The 17,309-nt window shown below is 38.4% G+C and overlaps 1 protein-coding gene across 9 annotated transcripts in view; it reads left to right on the top strand.

Moving 5' to 3' along the window:
- Window positions 1-17,309, top strand: part of Mlip (muscular LMNA interacting protein) — a 231,115-nt gene that overhangs the window by 22,778 nt on the left and 191,028 nt on the right. The window lies entirely within an intron of this gene.

Raw genomic sequence — 17,309 nt, 5'->3', positions numbered from 1 at the left:
CAGATTAGTTTTTTAGTCATTAAGACGTGGTAGTAATTTTCAGAAGCATGTTTGTTTGTTTTAAATCAGATTTGTTGGTGACAAAGTTCACTGGTAAAGACTGTAACATGCCATGGGAATATTCTGGAAACAGAGACCCTAGGTTCTTACAGGAGAGAATTGTTGGGTAATGGTCAAAAGAGTCATTGTGACGAAGGTGAAGCATTAAGCTGGATTCAGAGCCCACGGCTGACTCCTAGTCTTTGTCACCAAGCTGGAGAGATATCTGGTGACCCCTCTTTTGTAAACTTCAGTGTTGTTTCTATATACCAGTCTTGTTGTCAGTATCCACTGATAGCTTTGTGATTTAATGTGAGATTGGAAATGAAACCACCTAGATGAACACATACACATTACAGAACATTCTTGTATATATAAGCCTTGCTTCCATTCCAGTTCCCTCCAGTCTTGTCAAGGCTCAGCCGTGTTTCCTTATGTGGTATGAGTCCAGATAAGTACATGCAAGAGAAAGGATATGCCAGACTGTGAGCACACTGTCTTAAGCCAGCTGTATAAGCCAGCCACCTTGCAGGACTCCAGTCTGGGAGGAAGTTGTTAATTTCATAATAGGAGTTCCAGGTTTGTGTGTTCAAAATATTTAAAGCTCATGGAGCAAGGACATAGTTTAAGACAAGGACAGCAGATATTAGAAGCATCTGGTTGTTTGATAGAAGACTGAATGATGAAACATGGCTTCATCATTTGTGTGTGTCAGGGTAAGGACTTACCTACTCAACCTATGGAAAAAAGAAAGTTAAGAACAGTAATACTTATTCTACCAAATAGTTTATGTTCATCCAATTTATCACTTGAGATTATAGTTATCCTTGTGTTTTAAGGTTATCTTTATATTTTAAAGGGACTTTCACTCAGACACAGTTACTGACTTAGATAGTGAAAAAGCCTGGAGACCACTTTTTCTGACCTTTTGACTCTACTTTCAAATCCCCTTAAAAGGTCCATGTAACGTAGTTTTCTCTCACCAAACTGTAGCCTATATTATATATCATCTTGCTTCACTTTCTTTAAAAAATCAGAATTTTCTTATCCAGCAAATATATTAATTTTTGTCATAAAAACTCATTTCTTCATTTTTTATTCTTGTACCATATATAAATAGCCCCTTTTATTTTTTATATAAGAAAATTTGATTCAAAGCTAACAAAGATTTTGAACTTCTCACCTACCAGGAGAGTGCAGTCCTATTGTGTGTTTTCACAGAGGTAGAATTTTTTTTGTTTATTTATTTTTGGCTGAATCATAAAGACATATAATAACCATAAAATATCTATAAAATGAATGCAACTCTTCTTGTCAAGATTGACAATCTTTAGATCTTTGGACAACAAAGATTTCACCCATTAAAAAGTATAAGCATAAGCATAACAAATCACTGGTGATTTTTGATCAGATTATGTGAAATGTTTAAATGGCTTACATTTGATTTTCATCTTCATTTCCTGAGTAATTTGTTAGAGAATGTGGAACTGTATGATGACATTTTATGAACTTTGAGTCATTCTCTTCTGAAAATCATGCTGGGAGCTGCCATTTAAAGACAAACAAACACAAGCAAAACCACCCTAGAGGGATACATGTGTGAACTAAAAATGCGTGAATACTACTGAACTGCGTTAATGACCAAGACAGCTTTCAAAGTGGGGGCTCGCCTGTCTTTCAAAATGAAAGACACCAGACTCCTTTGGCATGGTGTAAATACAGGCTATTACATCTTTCAGGGTTAAAGACCAAATGAAATGAACACTGGTGAGTAAAACCCAGACTAGAAAATTATCTCTGGATAAGGCTGAGCTTTGAATTCGGTTTCAAGTGAGTGAATGCCTACTCACCCAATAAATGAAAGAAAATACAGGCTGTTTGTTTTCTAGCTGACCCGAAGAAAAAAATACAAAAATTAAGAAATGCTGTGGTTTAACTATAATCTGAAATCGCCCGATGTTGAGTTCTTTTGATAGTTTTAAGCTCCCAGAATAAAATTGCAAAGAGTAAAGATAATCATACACATGGCACAGCAGATGAACTTGGAACCTTAAAGCCAACCCCCAGTGACACACCTTCTCCAGTAAGGGTATGCTACTCAGTCTTTACCCAACAGTTCCACCTACTGGGAACCAAATATTCAAATATGTGAAAATATGGAGGGCATTCTCATACAAATCACAACAGAGTTCACTGTTTCAATCAGTATAATCAGACTGAAAGATACAAGTGTTTCTTTAGAATGTCTTCATTTCTGCCAGGCCTGGTATGTCTCTTCTCTTCCTCTTCTTCCCCTTCTCCTATTCCCCTTCTATCCCTTCCTGTCCCCTCTCCTCCCCTCCCCCCTCCTCTCCCTCCTCACCCTTTACATATATGTATGTATGTATGTATATGTATATATATGATTATATTTATTATTGTTTCTTATTTTACATTATTAATCCCAGTTCCCTCTCCCTCCCTCCCATGCCCTCAACCCTTCCCATCCCATCCACCCCCCACTCCACAGGGAGGGTGATGCCTCCCAGGAAGAATCATCAAAATCTGTCAAGTCATTTGGAGTAGGGACTAGGGCCTCCCTCCTGTCTCTAGGCTAAGGGAGCATCCCTCCATGTGTTCCTGAAGTCCTTTTGTGCACCAGGGATACATCCTGGTTCCACTGTCAGAGGTCCCTTAGACTGTCCAGGACTTCTCACTGAGACCCACGTGGGGTCTGAGTCAGTCCAATGCTGGTTTCCCAGCTATCAGTTGGGGTGTCCATGAGCTTCCCCTTGTTGAGGTCAGCTGCCTCTGTGGGTTTCTGTAGCCTGGTCTTGACCCCTTTTCTGATCACTCCTCCCTCTTTGAAATGGGATTGCAGGAGTTTGGCTCAGTGTTTAGCTGTGGGTGTCTGCTTCTGTTTCCAAAGGCTACTATACAAGGGCTCTATGATGGCATATAAGTTAGTTATCAATCTCATTGTCAGGGAAGGGCATTTAAGGTAGCCTTTCCACTGCTGCTCAGATTGTTAGTTAGGGTCATCCTTGTAGGTCTCTGGACATTTCTCCAGAGTCAGTTTTCTCTTCAAACCTGTAATGGCTCCCTCTATTATGGTATCCCCCCTTTTTTTATTCCCTATTCGGCCCCTGACTCAGTCTTTCTGGTTCCTCCTTCCTTTCTCTTTCTCCTAACTCCCACTCATTACTCCCTACCCCACATATGCTCAGGAGATCTTGTTCCTTCCTACTTCTGTGAAGGACCTTGTATGACTCTCTTAGGTTCCTCCTTGTATTCTAGTTTCTCTGGTGGTGTGAATTATAGGCTGGTGCTGATCCTAATTCTTAAAGGTTCTTCCATCTGTTAATGCTGCCACATCAACGATTACCTTTGGGAGACAAATCACATCCAAGCCACAGCACTCTTCTATCTCTGAAGTGTGATGGGAAGGTGGACTGGAACGAGATAGTGACTGTGGAGCCAGTATGATTCAGATCTAGGAAAGTGTGTATCCTGATAGTTTATTTTAAGAAGTCCCCAAAGACATGCTTTCTCTCCTGATTGGAAAGCTGAATAAAAGACAAACTTCTCCTGTTGTCTTGTCCTAACATTGCACATAGAACTAACTGTAAATATCCACAAAGAACCTTGTTAAGTATTTAAAAAATTTGACCTAAGGTGGGGATTGTCATTCACTGAAGACTATAAAAATCTTTGAGCTGTATACTTGCAGTGGATAAATTATGTGTCATGTAAAATATATACCAATAATTATCCTTTTAGGCCAAAATTCTCAGACTTAAAAATAAAGTAATAACTTCTGTAGTCTTGCTTTACTAGTCCAGAGGCAACAATGCATAGCAAAGGCAGTAAACAGCTTCGCCACTTTTGATATTTGGTTCTTAATTTGACAAATGTGTTAATTACCTTGGTCTCTGGTTCCTGGTTCAAGAATTAAAAGCCACAATCAATTTTAAGAGCTGTCACTTTTCTTTCAGAGTGAATGAATACAGAATGTCAAGCAGATGTTCTCCACTGATTGGGCTTGAGCTGGGTTTGCAAGAAGCATGCCGGACTAAACCCTGTTTGTGTGGTACCCTTCCCCACATAAATCACTTTGTTCTTCTCTGGATGGGGGATGGACTCATCAGATACTATTGTAATAATATGCTTGGGTATTAAAAAAAGACCAGTGTATTTAGGCACTACTTAGAGAATACAGCTCGTACTCATTATTGCTTGAAGGTCAAACATGACTGCTTTTGCTAATTTTTAGATGTTTGAAAGAAATCTGTTCCGTTGACGGTAATTCCCCCCCTCTCCACTATACCATATTGTTTCATGAGACCTTGAAGTTCATTCTAAAAGCGTTGCTTAATTTTATGCCTACTGGGGAATTTTTAGAGGGTGTTACTTCAGTGTAATTAATAAATTCCTACTTGACAAGTGACCCTAAAAAGGTCTTTGGCTAGTGCTGCTGAAGTATGTCACCTTGCTTTCAATCCCTCACAGGGAAGAGCAGGAGAGCAGACTGAGGCTAAAGTTGTGTCAAGGCAATACCTTATGGGGATAAGCATAGTATTTGACATGTAGGAAATTTCAGAGTTTTATTTAAAAGTATTTTATTTTAATATAGTTATTTTAAACTTGGCTTCAAACTGTCAAATCATATTTTCCTCATTAGAAATTCATGAGGTGTAGTGGTACAATACACAGACTGATTTTTAAGATCCTTAAGCTTCCCAAGGAATGTGCTATTGGCAAAAATCTGATTTTGAGTTCCACATGAATCATCGTGACCTATTTTGCTATTAATAGAGTTGCCATGGGTGTGGAGAGAGGACCAGAATACTTGGTAGGAGCTGTACTTCTTCATTTCTTTAAGGTCAGTTGTTTTTAGTGTCAGGCTCCTGCTAGGCAAGGTTATTAAGTGGAGAAGTTGTAGTATTTTCCTCCATTTACTTTGACCAGCCCAGCTGGAATTATATTCCCTGAGAGATAGAAACTGGCATCTCCTTCCTCCCAAGAGCCCATGAAAATATTTTTCCACAATGTTCTGCTTGATTAACACTAACTCAAACATTGGTGGGTTAAGGCTATCTTCTTGGCATAGTTATTGCTTTTGGATAGGGAGACTGGTAATGCTAAAGTTAAAGACATTCCTTTTCATAGAATTATTTAACACATTTTATTATAGAACATATAAAATACATTTATCAAAGAAAACAATTTCCCTATGAGTTCTACTCTGCATATCTAGGTTAACCTTGCCATGTTACTTACAATAAAGTGACATCATGTGATATCAGCTCCTTTTCTCTTGGCCTGTGATGATGTTGTCTGTAAGATTTATGACTACAATTTATACTCAGATGTCCATGTGGTAGAGGTCCTTGTGTATAGATAAGCACTGAAGAAGTCTGAAAAAGTTAAATAAACAGTTTATCTGGTCAAAGGAAGGAGGTGTTTAGCTGCTTTTCCCAGAATGCTGGAGAAAAATACAGTATATAACCCAGTGATGCTTCACTATCTGATGAGTTAGGCTCTGTCCATATACCCCAGAAAAATTAGATGCAGAGAAGTGATTTCTGAACTGAAATGTCCATAATTATCAAATGGTTTCTTTTGAAGCGTGATGCCTTGAGGCAGGTGATGGGGAAACCAAGCAGCATCAGTGAATGACGCAAGGTTTATGAGCTCCTCACCTCATTGGCTACTAGGAGAGGGGATGATAGGATCAAGAAACATGGATCAAAGAGTGAGACTACTATGTGTAATGAACCTAGAGCTTGGAAGTTTTGTGGACTCTGAACAACTTTCCTTATTGAGGGCATTAGCTGAGTTTCTGCCAGTTTAACCACACAGACGTATATGGGACTGGATTTGACACCCAGAGCTGGGAACAGCAATGTGTGTGATGTATTATTTTAACTATAGGGAGAATAATGTCTGTGGTGGTTCAAGCGAGATGCTTGCAGCATTTGAATACTTGATCTCCAGTTCTGGCTCTTTGGAGATTAGGCAGTGTGGACTTGCTGGAGGAAATATGTCACTGGAGGTGGCCTTGGAGGTTTCAAAAGACTTGCACCATTCCCAGTGCACCTTCTTTCTGCTTCCTATGTACAGTTTTAGATGTGAAGTCTCAGGTGTCACTCCATCACCATGCCTGCATGCTTATTGCCATATTCTCCACTGGGATAGTGATGGAATTAAATGGCAGAAACCATAATCCCCAAATAAACCCTTCCTTCTGCAAGTTGCCTTGGTCATTGTGTTTTATCACAGCGATAGAAAAGTAACATATGAACATGAAGGAAATAGTATAATGACAGAGAATGAGCAATGCAGGGAAGTGGGAAGAGAGTTCATAGTTGGGAGGACACAGGAAGAAGACAGCTTCGGAGTCAGATATGACTGAGCCCTAATGATTCATTGACTTGCTTTCATTATTGAATGTCACACAAGAAATCCCAAATGAAGGTACCAAACAATAACAAAGTTAGTACCAACCTTAAGAAATTCAATGCGTGCTGTTTTAACATGTGGCGATTCCAATTCAAGACCATCATCTGTATCATTCCTAATAGTAATGGCTAAGTGAAATGTGGTGATGTTTGTCAGTGGTGGATGAAGTACAATGGAATTTAAATCCATTTTTTTGAGAAAGAAAGTCAGGCTTTATTTTGAACTTAGGTCCCTGAAAAGGCTGTCAATATCAATTCCAACAAGCATAGAAGGGAATAGATTAAGAAGTAAGATGCTAATTGTTAGGAGGATGGAAACTGTCCTGCTTCCATGGAATGAGATACGAAGTTGCAAAGAAGCCATATTTAGTCTGATGGGATTTTGAGGTAACAGTTTATTAAGAGAACAATAATGAGAAAGAACTGAGGGTCAATTGGATATGAACACATCAAGGAGTGCTGTGTAATATAACTTTGACTATGTAAAGGTGTGTTATATTGGTTTATGCTGCATTTATTTACTTACGTAATGATGTTACTGTTTTACCTTACTTGCCCAAGACACCGGATTGGCCTAATAAAAAGCTGAATGGCCAATAGCTAGGCAGTAGAGGGAGAGGTGGGGATGGCAGGTGGATAGAATAAGTAAAATGTGTCTAGGCTCAAGAGGAGTGAATGAGGGAGAAAGAAAGGAAGATACCCAGAGTCAACCAGGCAGCCAGACACAGACAAAGCAGGAAAAGTAGGACATACATAATAAAAGAAAGGTAGAAAGCCCAGAGGCAAAATGTAGATAAGGAGAAACAGGTTAAATTAAGTTATAGGAGCTAGTGGCACAAGCATAAGATGAGGTTAGCATTCATAATTGATAATAAGTCTCCATGTCTTGATTTGGGAGCTGGTTGGCGGTCCAAGAAAACCTTCTACAAAGGCATATATGTGTTTCTAGCTTACTTGCTCTATTAGAAAAACCCAAGGGAAAGGGGGGAAGACTGTAGCTAATGAGTAGGAGGTAGAAGGAATGGTGAAGATGGGGGCTACATTGGTTTTCCCTCTAAAGGAGATTGGTTCCCAGTGTGCAGAAGAAGTTTTTGTGCTGAACCCTTGGTGGGATATGATAATCAATTACTCCATTTTATGGTTATTAACCATCACCTGTGGTTAGTAGGTGATAAATAGACTAATGACACCCGCTGTTATGGGAAGAGAGAAGAATGGAAAGGGGCTTTATTTTGGCTGAGTCTGATACCATGCCCTCTCTACTGGTGCTTCTGTGAGAGTTGAATAGTTTTGAATGTTTGAAATCTGTTTTCTTGCAGTCAAGACTCAACACTATTCAGTATTCAGGGCTGTTCCAGAGAGGAAAACCCTGATAGTGAGAAGGGGCAGATGCCTATGAAAACCTTCCTTGAAAATCTATATGCTACAACTGCATTGTAAGAAAAGATAAATCATTTCCATCCTAAGTGTGGATATCCTCTTAAGCCACAGTATTCATATTCTTCATAATGATGGGTCTTTTTAATCTTGGCTGGGAATGTGAAGCCAGGTCCCACCAAAGACCAACAGGGGTTCATCTCTCTGGTGGGGTCCTGCTGTTGGTAGTTGAACAATACTCCTTGATGCTTTTGATCCTCTGCAGAGGCTAAACACATCTGCTTTATATATAAAGAGCTGAAAATGCCCCTGGCGGGTCAGTGTTCTTGTACCACTGATAATCTTTGCGCTGATATTACTACAGCTGATTCTTTTTTGAATCATAGCCATATTAGCACCCGTGCTGGGTTAGTGTTTATGCTATTTATCTTACTCTATAAATTAGGTGCCACAGTTGTAAGGGTTAGATACAGGTCAGTGAATGGGAACACAGTCTACTGCTTGCAGCATGAGAGACTGGCATGATTAAGATATAAACTTAGCTTGTGGGGATGCTTTTGGATCTCACAAAGTAGATTCTGTAGTTTTCTGCTAAATATTCCCACTGTCGTGCACCATCACCTCAAACCCCATTTTAATGCATTATTTAATAATTACATGGATTAAGCTCTTTTGTTATAAGATTACTAATCTAATATAAATCCTCTGTGGTTATCATTAAGTAGTTTTGGAAAATTCTTGTGACTTAATGTTCAAAAGAAATGAAAGAGGTTAATTCCTTTCTTTCAGTTATTTAAAATTAAACTATGTCAAATTTTATTACGCTCAAGTTAAACACTGGGTATTCTGATTGACATATTGATGGAAGCTTAAAAATTGTCCTGGAATCAAGTAAATGAATTTAAGTTTTACTAGAGAATTTGATGATGGGAGTTCTTGTTTCAGGAAAAAAGAATGATTTTACCATTTGCCTTTTAGAGCAAATTAGTCTATTTTATTTTTATTTACACACACACACACACACTTACTAATAGTGATATACACTGCATAGTAAGGATTTAACACATCAATAAACAAACAGAAGATAATAAAAATCCCTGAAATGTTTTTCCCCTTCCTATACAAGAGTGGCCACTATTAATGCTTTGGGTATAATCTGCCCACTTTACCTACACACATGCATTGCCTACACTATCACACTTGCATTGATTCTGTAGACAGTTCTTAGACTTCTCCCGTCTACTGCATTTGGATATTGTAGTTCTCATCAAGTATTCCTCCACAATACAGCTTATCCGGATAGTACTTTTTTGTGGTTTGGATATTGTAATTCATTTGACAAACTTCTGCTAATCATTAGGTTATTCCCAATTTGGGATTTAAATTTCATTTCCCCTTTTTACTACTGTAAAGAGTGCTACATTGAATATGTTAGAAGGGAAATTCAAAAAATTTTGAAGAGGAAACACAAAATGCTGGAAGAGAATGCCGTTTTGTCTTGTATGAAATATGTACTAGGAAGCATGTTTTGTATGTCAGCAGATGTAAAGCACACCATTGTGTTAGTTCCCCCAGCTCTGAAAACATCAAAATCTTGTGAAATCATTAAGCCATCTCAGTAGGCCCCATTGTGTATAATTTTACACATTTATCTTTCCAATGAGCTCTCTGGATTCATGACTCCAGCTTTAGAAGCACACCTTGACCTGTCTGCCCTCATCCTCTTCCTCAAGCATTGTCATCTTTGTGCTTTCCTACACCCAGCTCAGGCCCGTGGAGCTCCAGCCTTCAGTGAAGCCAGCCAAAATGTTATTTTTGTCGGGAAAATCTCTCCTGGTCTTGTGGGAAGAATTTTCTCCTTTTCTGTGTGTCTGGATCCACAGCTGGCTGTCCCCCACACCGCCATACTCTGTCTCCTCATTGGACCCATACAGTTTACCTAATGAACAACATCTGAGAAGCTGTTTCTACTGCAAATATGAACCACTTTCTGTAGTATGCTATACTGTGATTTTTTTTTTCTTTGTGTGTGCCCGAGATCAATTTAAATTCTTGGAAGTGCTTAATAATTCAATCTTATAAAAGACAATTCAAATATTGCATTTTCTTCTTGTCTTTTTTCATTGAAATACAAAGGCAGAGATTGAGTAATAAAGCATAAATAGAAAGAATAGAATTTACTGATTATTACCCAGTCCTATTTGAAAATGAAAGTTCAAAACATGCAAAATACTCCTCCACTCAGCTTGAAAGTTCATTTGGACTTCTTTATCTGTGCCCCATGACTAACTCATCATGTCTCTTAAGCTCTAGTGAATTCTGAGAACATCTATATTGCAGATAATAATGTAATATTTTTTTATTATAATAATATAACATACATTGTTTTCAGGATAACACACACATATAAGAAAGTTTGTGTTAAGACAGTAGATGTTAAAATAAGAGCAATTTCATTATGAAAAATTCTTCAATTCTTCAACCTTCCTAGGTCTCAGTTCCTCCAGAAACAGAAGATTTTTTTTGGGTCTAAACTGATGATAAAGTTCCATATTAAAAGATGCTCTCTATATTTCTTTAGAATGCTTGCTGATGACTAGCAGTGTACTGAACATTTTATATAATTTATAGGTTGAGAACACTTGCTATGGACTTATACCAGGCCGAATATCTTTGTTGATAACAGAAATCTAATTGAAATGGCTTTACTCCAAAGGAATAATCATTGGCTGATACAACCGGAAAGACACAAGGACATGGACTCTATCGTCAAATTCCAGAGCTGTAGCGGAACAATTGAATGCTGTGACTGACTTGCTGTTGTCATGATGCTTTGTGTTTTTATCCTCTGGCTTCTCTGGGTTCGCCTTACATCCCAGGGCCCCAGAGCTACCCTGTGCAGCAGTGGGGCTTGAAGCTTGGTCTGCTGGGTCTCATGCTTCTGTCCGAAGTCTTTCAATGCATTGGTTTTGTGCTTCAATACAGTCAAATAAGTCATTTCCTAGGGTAACAGAGTCAGAAAGGGCCAGATTTTTTTGAATGCGTATTAGCAAATAACTGTAATTTTTGTGCCTTTCAAACCTCTTGGGGGAACAATTAGCATTGGTCCTATTTCTTCTGTTTAGAGCAGTTGTCTTTCTTTTCTCCTAATTCTCATTCCAGGAAAATACAGTAAAAAGCTTGAATTAGTAGCCTTGCTTTCTATAACCAGAGATGTAAAGTTTAAGTCACATGATACTAAGTTTTTGACTTACCATAGCAAGGGGTGAAATTTCAATGGGAAAAATGTACTGTCAGCTCTATGTGCTGTTGTGAACGTGGTGTTTGGGACTGGGGGGAAGGTGACTGGGTGTAATGTAAATACATTCATAATGTAATGTACTGTTGTATGACCATTGGAAAAATAAAAATAGAAACTACAAAGAAAAGACCAAGGACAGTGCTGAGCTAAATATTCTTTTCCTGTTATTATATTTATCATACTTCCAGATTTTTAAGTGGGTATTTGAGAATTGTATCTATTTGGATATTTTGAGATGTTTGATACAAGTGTACTGATGACTGATTCAACAGACAATACAGCAGTTACTTGAAGCAGAGAATGCTCAACAAGCTCTCAGAATACTTAAATCTCTGTTCTACTGTCTAATCCTGTGGTGATGTTTACTAGCAAAACTGAATTCAGAGTTTAAATGTTGTGGTATGGAAACCTTCCAATTTTGTATTTGAACTGTTTGGGAGGAACTTTCTTATACAGAGGAAAGCTGCCAATCTACAGCTTAGTTACTCTGTCATGTAAAAGCCAAGTGGTAAAAACTCTTAGCGGTCATAGGTCATAGAGACCATGAGGAACCTTCTCCTGAAAGGCTCCTTCATCTGCACACTGCAAGAATTTACATTCCACAGTGAGTCACACTGTAAGTTTAGTGCTTCCCGGCAAGTGGCTTAGCCTCAAGTTCCACAGCTATTCTTAGATGCTCCTCACCCTGTAATGGATGGAAGATACTGGATGATCTTACAAATGACACACTGTACTAATGGCAAACAGGCCAGATCTGTCATATTGGGTTTCGAAGTCTCTCTTCTGTGTATTGATGTAGGAGAGTTGGATAAAGTAAAAACAAATAAACAAAAACAGATGTCCCTTCTTGTGATTTCAGCACCTTAGCTAACTCAAGAGCTTGGATTGAACGTGGGGGAAAGAACTCACTCCTTACAGTTCTCCAGATCTCTAGGTTCTGGTCTGATATGAAATGCCAAAACAATAGGAATTCACGTCTCACCAGCACTATAGCATAGTGTTCAGTGATTCTATAGCAGCTTTGCATGTAAAATGGTGTTTGGGATGGTAACTTGTCTCATCCCTGGATGGCAACATGACCAGTGCAATCCCCATCACACATACAGATATTTGTCTCATGGGATAAACTGTTCCAGTTTTCCCCCAGACAACTTGTAACTCTGCCTTACAAATTGCACCATCACTGTTATTTTTTCTTTAAAAAATGTGTAGTCACATAGAGACAACATGCTTTCCTGGATTTGCCACATGTGTGTAGTGTGTATCACTGTGCCTTGTTCATAGTACCACATCGCCCATTTCTACCCACCCTCACTGGTCCTCTCCTCTGGTAGCTCTTCTGCCCTTACCATTTTTGTGTGCCTGTGTACAGATGCTTTGGCAATTTGGATTTCAAATGAGTGAAAGCATGCGAGATTTGTCTTTCTGAAACTAAGTCTGACTGATGTTTTACTAAACAGGATGCTCTCCAGTTTCATTGGGTACATAGAGCACAGTTCTTCATGCATTTATCTGTTGATGGGTGTCTAGGAAAGTTCCATGTCTTGACTGTTCATATAGTTCTGTAGCAGACATCATGTATCTCCGTGGTATGCTTACTTTTACCCCTTCAGGTGTACATCATTGTTTCTTTCCACGTGTATTTCCTGTGTTTTTCCCATCTATATTTCCCAAGTATCTGACATAATCCTAATAATATAGGAGAGATTGTGTATCAATCTGAACATGCACATATGTGTATATTTACAGAGAAAATAGGATTTTATATATATAAAATATTTATTGTTATTACCTGACTTTCAAATTCTGCTAACCTAGTTGAAATGTAGAGACTGGTCATCATCAAGATACAGAGATGTATATTTCAATACAGTTCTTTTGAAAGAGATTATCTTTTTCATATTCATAGTTATTTTAGAGAGATGAGAAAAATAGAGAAGAAATAAAGTGCTCAGGAATTGCCTGAGAAGGTGATGTTAATTAAGGAACCAGAAGAAAGGCTCCTACTGCTCTGTTCTAGGGCAGAGACCACAGCTGTGTTTGTCACCTGTATGTGAGAATTTACGCACTCAAGCAGATACAGTAATTTGGGTTGTTTCCAAGAACTGAGGCATTGATAGTTTCTGTATTTTACATATGCATATCATTTTCATACTCTCATGGTATTTTTGAAATAGAAACAATGATATATCCCCGTCCCCTTTCTGTGTGGTGCTACAACTTAAACTTAGGGCTTTTGAACTAAAGTTTATTTACCATGTCCTTGCAGTCCTTGCTTTGGTTATGGGCAGGACCTGATATATGCCTCTTCAGTTTGGTTTTCAGTTCACCATTGGAAAACTGCAAGATTCTGCTGAAAATCTGAAATGGGAAACACTGTACAGAGGCTTGAATGTGAAAGGTCAGGCTGACCTTTGGGAGTAATTCAGAGGCTGTTGCTAATCTCTGCCGTCTTCTCTCCCCCACTTTTGGGAAGATGTTGCTCTCTCCCTATCTTGGAAGTCACTTTACCCTCCCCTGCTCAGTTGATAGCTTACTCTGTGAATCGAGACATTAGGGAATACTCATAGAACTAAACAGTGGGAGACCCAGGACTGAGAAACCTCTTCTGGTCCTTAGAAGATGCTTTTACTTTCTTGTGTAGTGTGTTCATAGTTCACTCTGTGGTAGTGTAAAAGCCGCATGCTTCTAAATGTAGATAGTGCTAAAAAGCTGGCCCTGGGAGCTCACCAGCAAGAATGATTTTGTCCCTACAGTGTCATCTACACTGCCAGCTCTACTAGCTGTTAGTGGAGCATTTCTCCTCGAGAATAAAGAATCAAGATTAACAAGGGCTTTCTACTCAAAGAAGATACTTTTCTTAGTTTATAATACTGGAATTTTTTTCTGCCGGTATTTGTGTAGAAGTCATGTACTTGGAAGTATTTTCACATCTGTCCTGCAATTGTCATTTGCTCTAAGTTGTGGGTGGGCACTTCTGTGCATTCTTTCTAAGTGAGAAAACAAAGACACAGACAAGGTAAGAAATTTGCTTGCAAGAGTAAGGTTAACAGTTTTTGAACACCTACCTGTGTCAGGCATGGTTGTGTCTGGCATGAATCTGATGTTTGCATGCTCTTTAAAGTAGACTGTGGAACTTTCATATTGTATCTGCTCCAGTTTTTCAGATGGGGAAATGGAGTACTGAAAAATTCAATGATTTGCCTAAGGACATGAAGATACAGTTAGCAATGGAGAAGGTGCTCTGGCCCTGACTGAGAACACTGAGTATTGTCTGTGTGGCAGGTTGGTGGGTGTGAGAAGTGGAGACTCTAGAGAAATCTGCTTTTAGGAGTTTCAAAGTTTAGTGGCTGCAACTAAATGGCTCCACACTATAATGGCTACAGGAATTAGTCTCATGGCTTGCATATCCAACAGTGAGCATACAGCCAAGCTCATCCCTACCAAGCCTATTGTGCTTTTTTCCATAATGAATAACAAAATGCCAAAACATCTGTAGGTCTACACACAGGTGAATAGTCAGTCAGTGCTTTGTTGGTAAAAGGATTTGCATTCGTAGGACATACTGAGAGAATGCATTTCTTCACACTTATTTTCCCTCCTTCTGGAGTCTATTTACAACAGCCATCAGCCCACTTTTGCTTCCTCAGGCCCTGAGTGATGGCAAGTTGTATATGTGTTGTGTGTGTACGTGTATGTGGTGTCTGAGCTCATAGTTTGTTTTATATGAAGATAACCTGGTATTCAGAATTTGCTTTCCTCTTTAAAATACTGGAATTAAATCTATTTTGTTTCAATGGTTTTACTGAAATATAATCCTCATACCGTATGATATTTGTTTAAATACACAGGTAGTAATTTCTATTATATCCCCAGAGTTACAGCAACTAGCATATTCGCACTTTAGAGCTTTTCTTCTGTCCTTGGAGAATTCCCCAACCAAAGAGCAGCCACTGCCTCATTATCTCTTTTCTCACTCTAGTCAACCACCGATTTATGTTGAATTTTGAATGTTTCAAAATAATTTTAGGGACTCCAAGGTGGTATTTATACCCCTGAAGTTAATTAGAGCTTATATATACACATATGCATATTTATGTTATATATATATATAATAGTATATATATATATATATGTATATATATATATAAAGCTTTGTTTCAGGATGCATGTGAATTACTGATTAATATTACTGATTTATTTCTGTAGTTATTCTGAAGTTTTTGCGTCTCACTTATATAACTTGACAATATTTAAATTAATCTGCATTTACAAAAATACAGAGTTATGAAAGATACTGTAGATAATGTGGTAGTCTGAATGTAATCGTCCACTATAATCTCATAGGGAGTGGCACTAGTAGAAGTGTGGCTTTGTTGGAGTGGGTGTGGCCTGGCTGGAGGAAGTGTGTCACTGTGGGGGCAGGCTTTGAGGTCTCTTTTGCTCAAGCTTCCTCCAGTGTGACACTCAGTTGTTGCCTGAAAGATGTAGAACTCTCAGCTCTAGGACCAGGTCTGCCTACACGCTGTCATGCTCCCCATCATGATAATGGACTGAACCTTTGAAATTGTAAGTGAGCCACCCCAATTAAATGTTTTCTTTAGAAGAGTTACTGTGGTCATTGGGTCTCTTAACAGCAATAGAAAATCCGAAGTAAGACAGATAATTAGAATAAGATCTGTAATTCCTTGGTAACAATATGCAAAATAACAAATGATGCCATAACACATTGGAGCTTGCTTTAGAGATTTTAGTATATGAGATTACTATCTCTGCTACACACAGTTGAAATTACTAAAGTCAATAGTCAGGAAAGAAAAGGTGGGCTGAGTTGGAAGGAGGAAACAATTGAGGCTGGTTGGAGGAAAGGAAGTGGGGAAATTAATGTAATTATCTTTAATTCAAATGTATTAAAATAACAGTAACAACAGTAACGACAACGTCACGGTTTTTGTTTTTTGTTTCATTTTTTTTTTTTTTTTGAGGCACTGCCAGAGATCTTAATAAACAGTTTGGGACAGGAAGGTAAAAAGTAGACTATGTTCAACAAACTTAGCATTATTTAATTGTATTAAAAAATCTGACTATGATAACACACAATGTTAACCTTCCAATGTCTTCTACTTAATCTCTGACCAGCACTGTCACCATGGGTCTAAGTTATAGCGGGCATCCTCTGAAGAAGCCAGAGTAAGCAAATGATGTTGAGCCACAGGCTTAGAGCAAAAAGAGATTAATATTTGTGTGAAATTGCATGCACAATTGTGTGTGTGTGTGTGTGTGTGTGTGTATGTTTTAAGGGGAATGCAAAGAGCAGATTAACTGACCAATTAACTGATTAATTGATCTTTGAATTTTAAAATTACATTTTACTTACTTTTCTATTGTGCATATGTTGTGGGTGCTGCACACGTAGAGGTCAGAGGTCAGAGGACACTGCTGCTTTTAGCTCTCTCCTACCTGTGGCTTCTCAGGTTGTCAGTCAAGATGATTAATGCCTTTATCCACTGAGCCTCCTTACTTCTGAGCAGGTTAATTGGAAGATCTGATGCTCATGGTTAGACTTGAGTTTTAGGTCTCAAAATTTACAGTACTAAAATTAAACTTGACAATTAAGTATTTTTTAGGTGCCAACTTTTTACTAGGTACTGGGGACAGGGTGATAAAAACAAATGGTCTCTGTCTTGAGGGTGTTGTGTGTTGGTACATGTTCACTGCCATCATCATGAGCGGATCTGGCCCTGGAGGAGCCCTCACCATGTCACAGTCATATGTGCTATTAGAAGGAAACCAACATAGGCGTATCATATGAGCTCCAGCAAAGCTTTAAAAGGGCCACCTTCTAACAAGAAAGACAGTTCTTGAACACATGACCTATTGTTATTACAAGCGAGAAATTTAAAATATTTGATTTGGGTCAAAATGTGAGAAAATCCTTCTTGAGTAATTGACATTTAAAAAGAGTACCAAAGAGCATGGCTAGAGATTGAAGCCACATGTAAAAGCCAATCTCTGGCCTCATAGGGAAATGGTTATTGAAATGTCCAAACAAAAATATAATGTCATCTCAGAGATAGCTATGTTTTGCAGTTAGCTGGACAAAACGAAGGAAGGTAGAAATTTAAAGGAAGGTATAAGGTCATCGACTCCTT

Source organism: Phodopus roborovskii, unplaced genomic scaffold (genome assembly GCF_943737965.1).
Source record: "Phodopus roborovskii unplaced genomic scaffold, PHOROB, whole genome shotgun sequence".
Taxonomy (NCBI): Eukaryota; Metazoa; Chordata; class Mammalia; order Rodentia; family Cricetidae; genus Phodopus; species Phodopus roborovskii.
The sequence above is the reverse complement of the archived record's forward strand: the minus strand, read 5'-3'. Positions and strand labels throughout refer to the sequence as shown.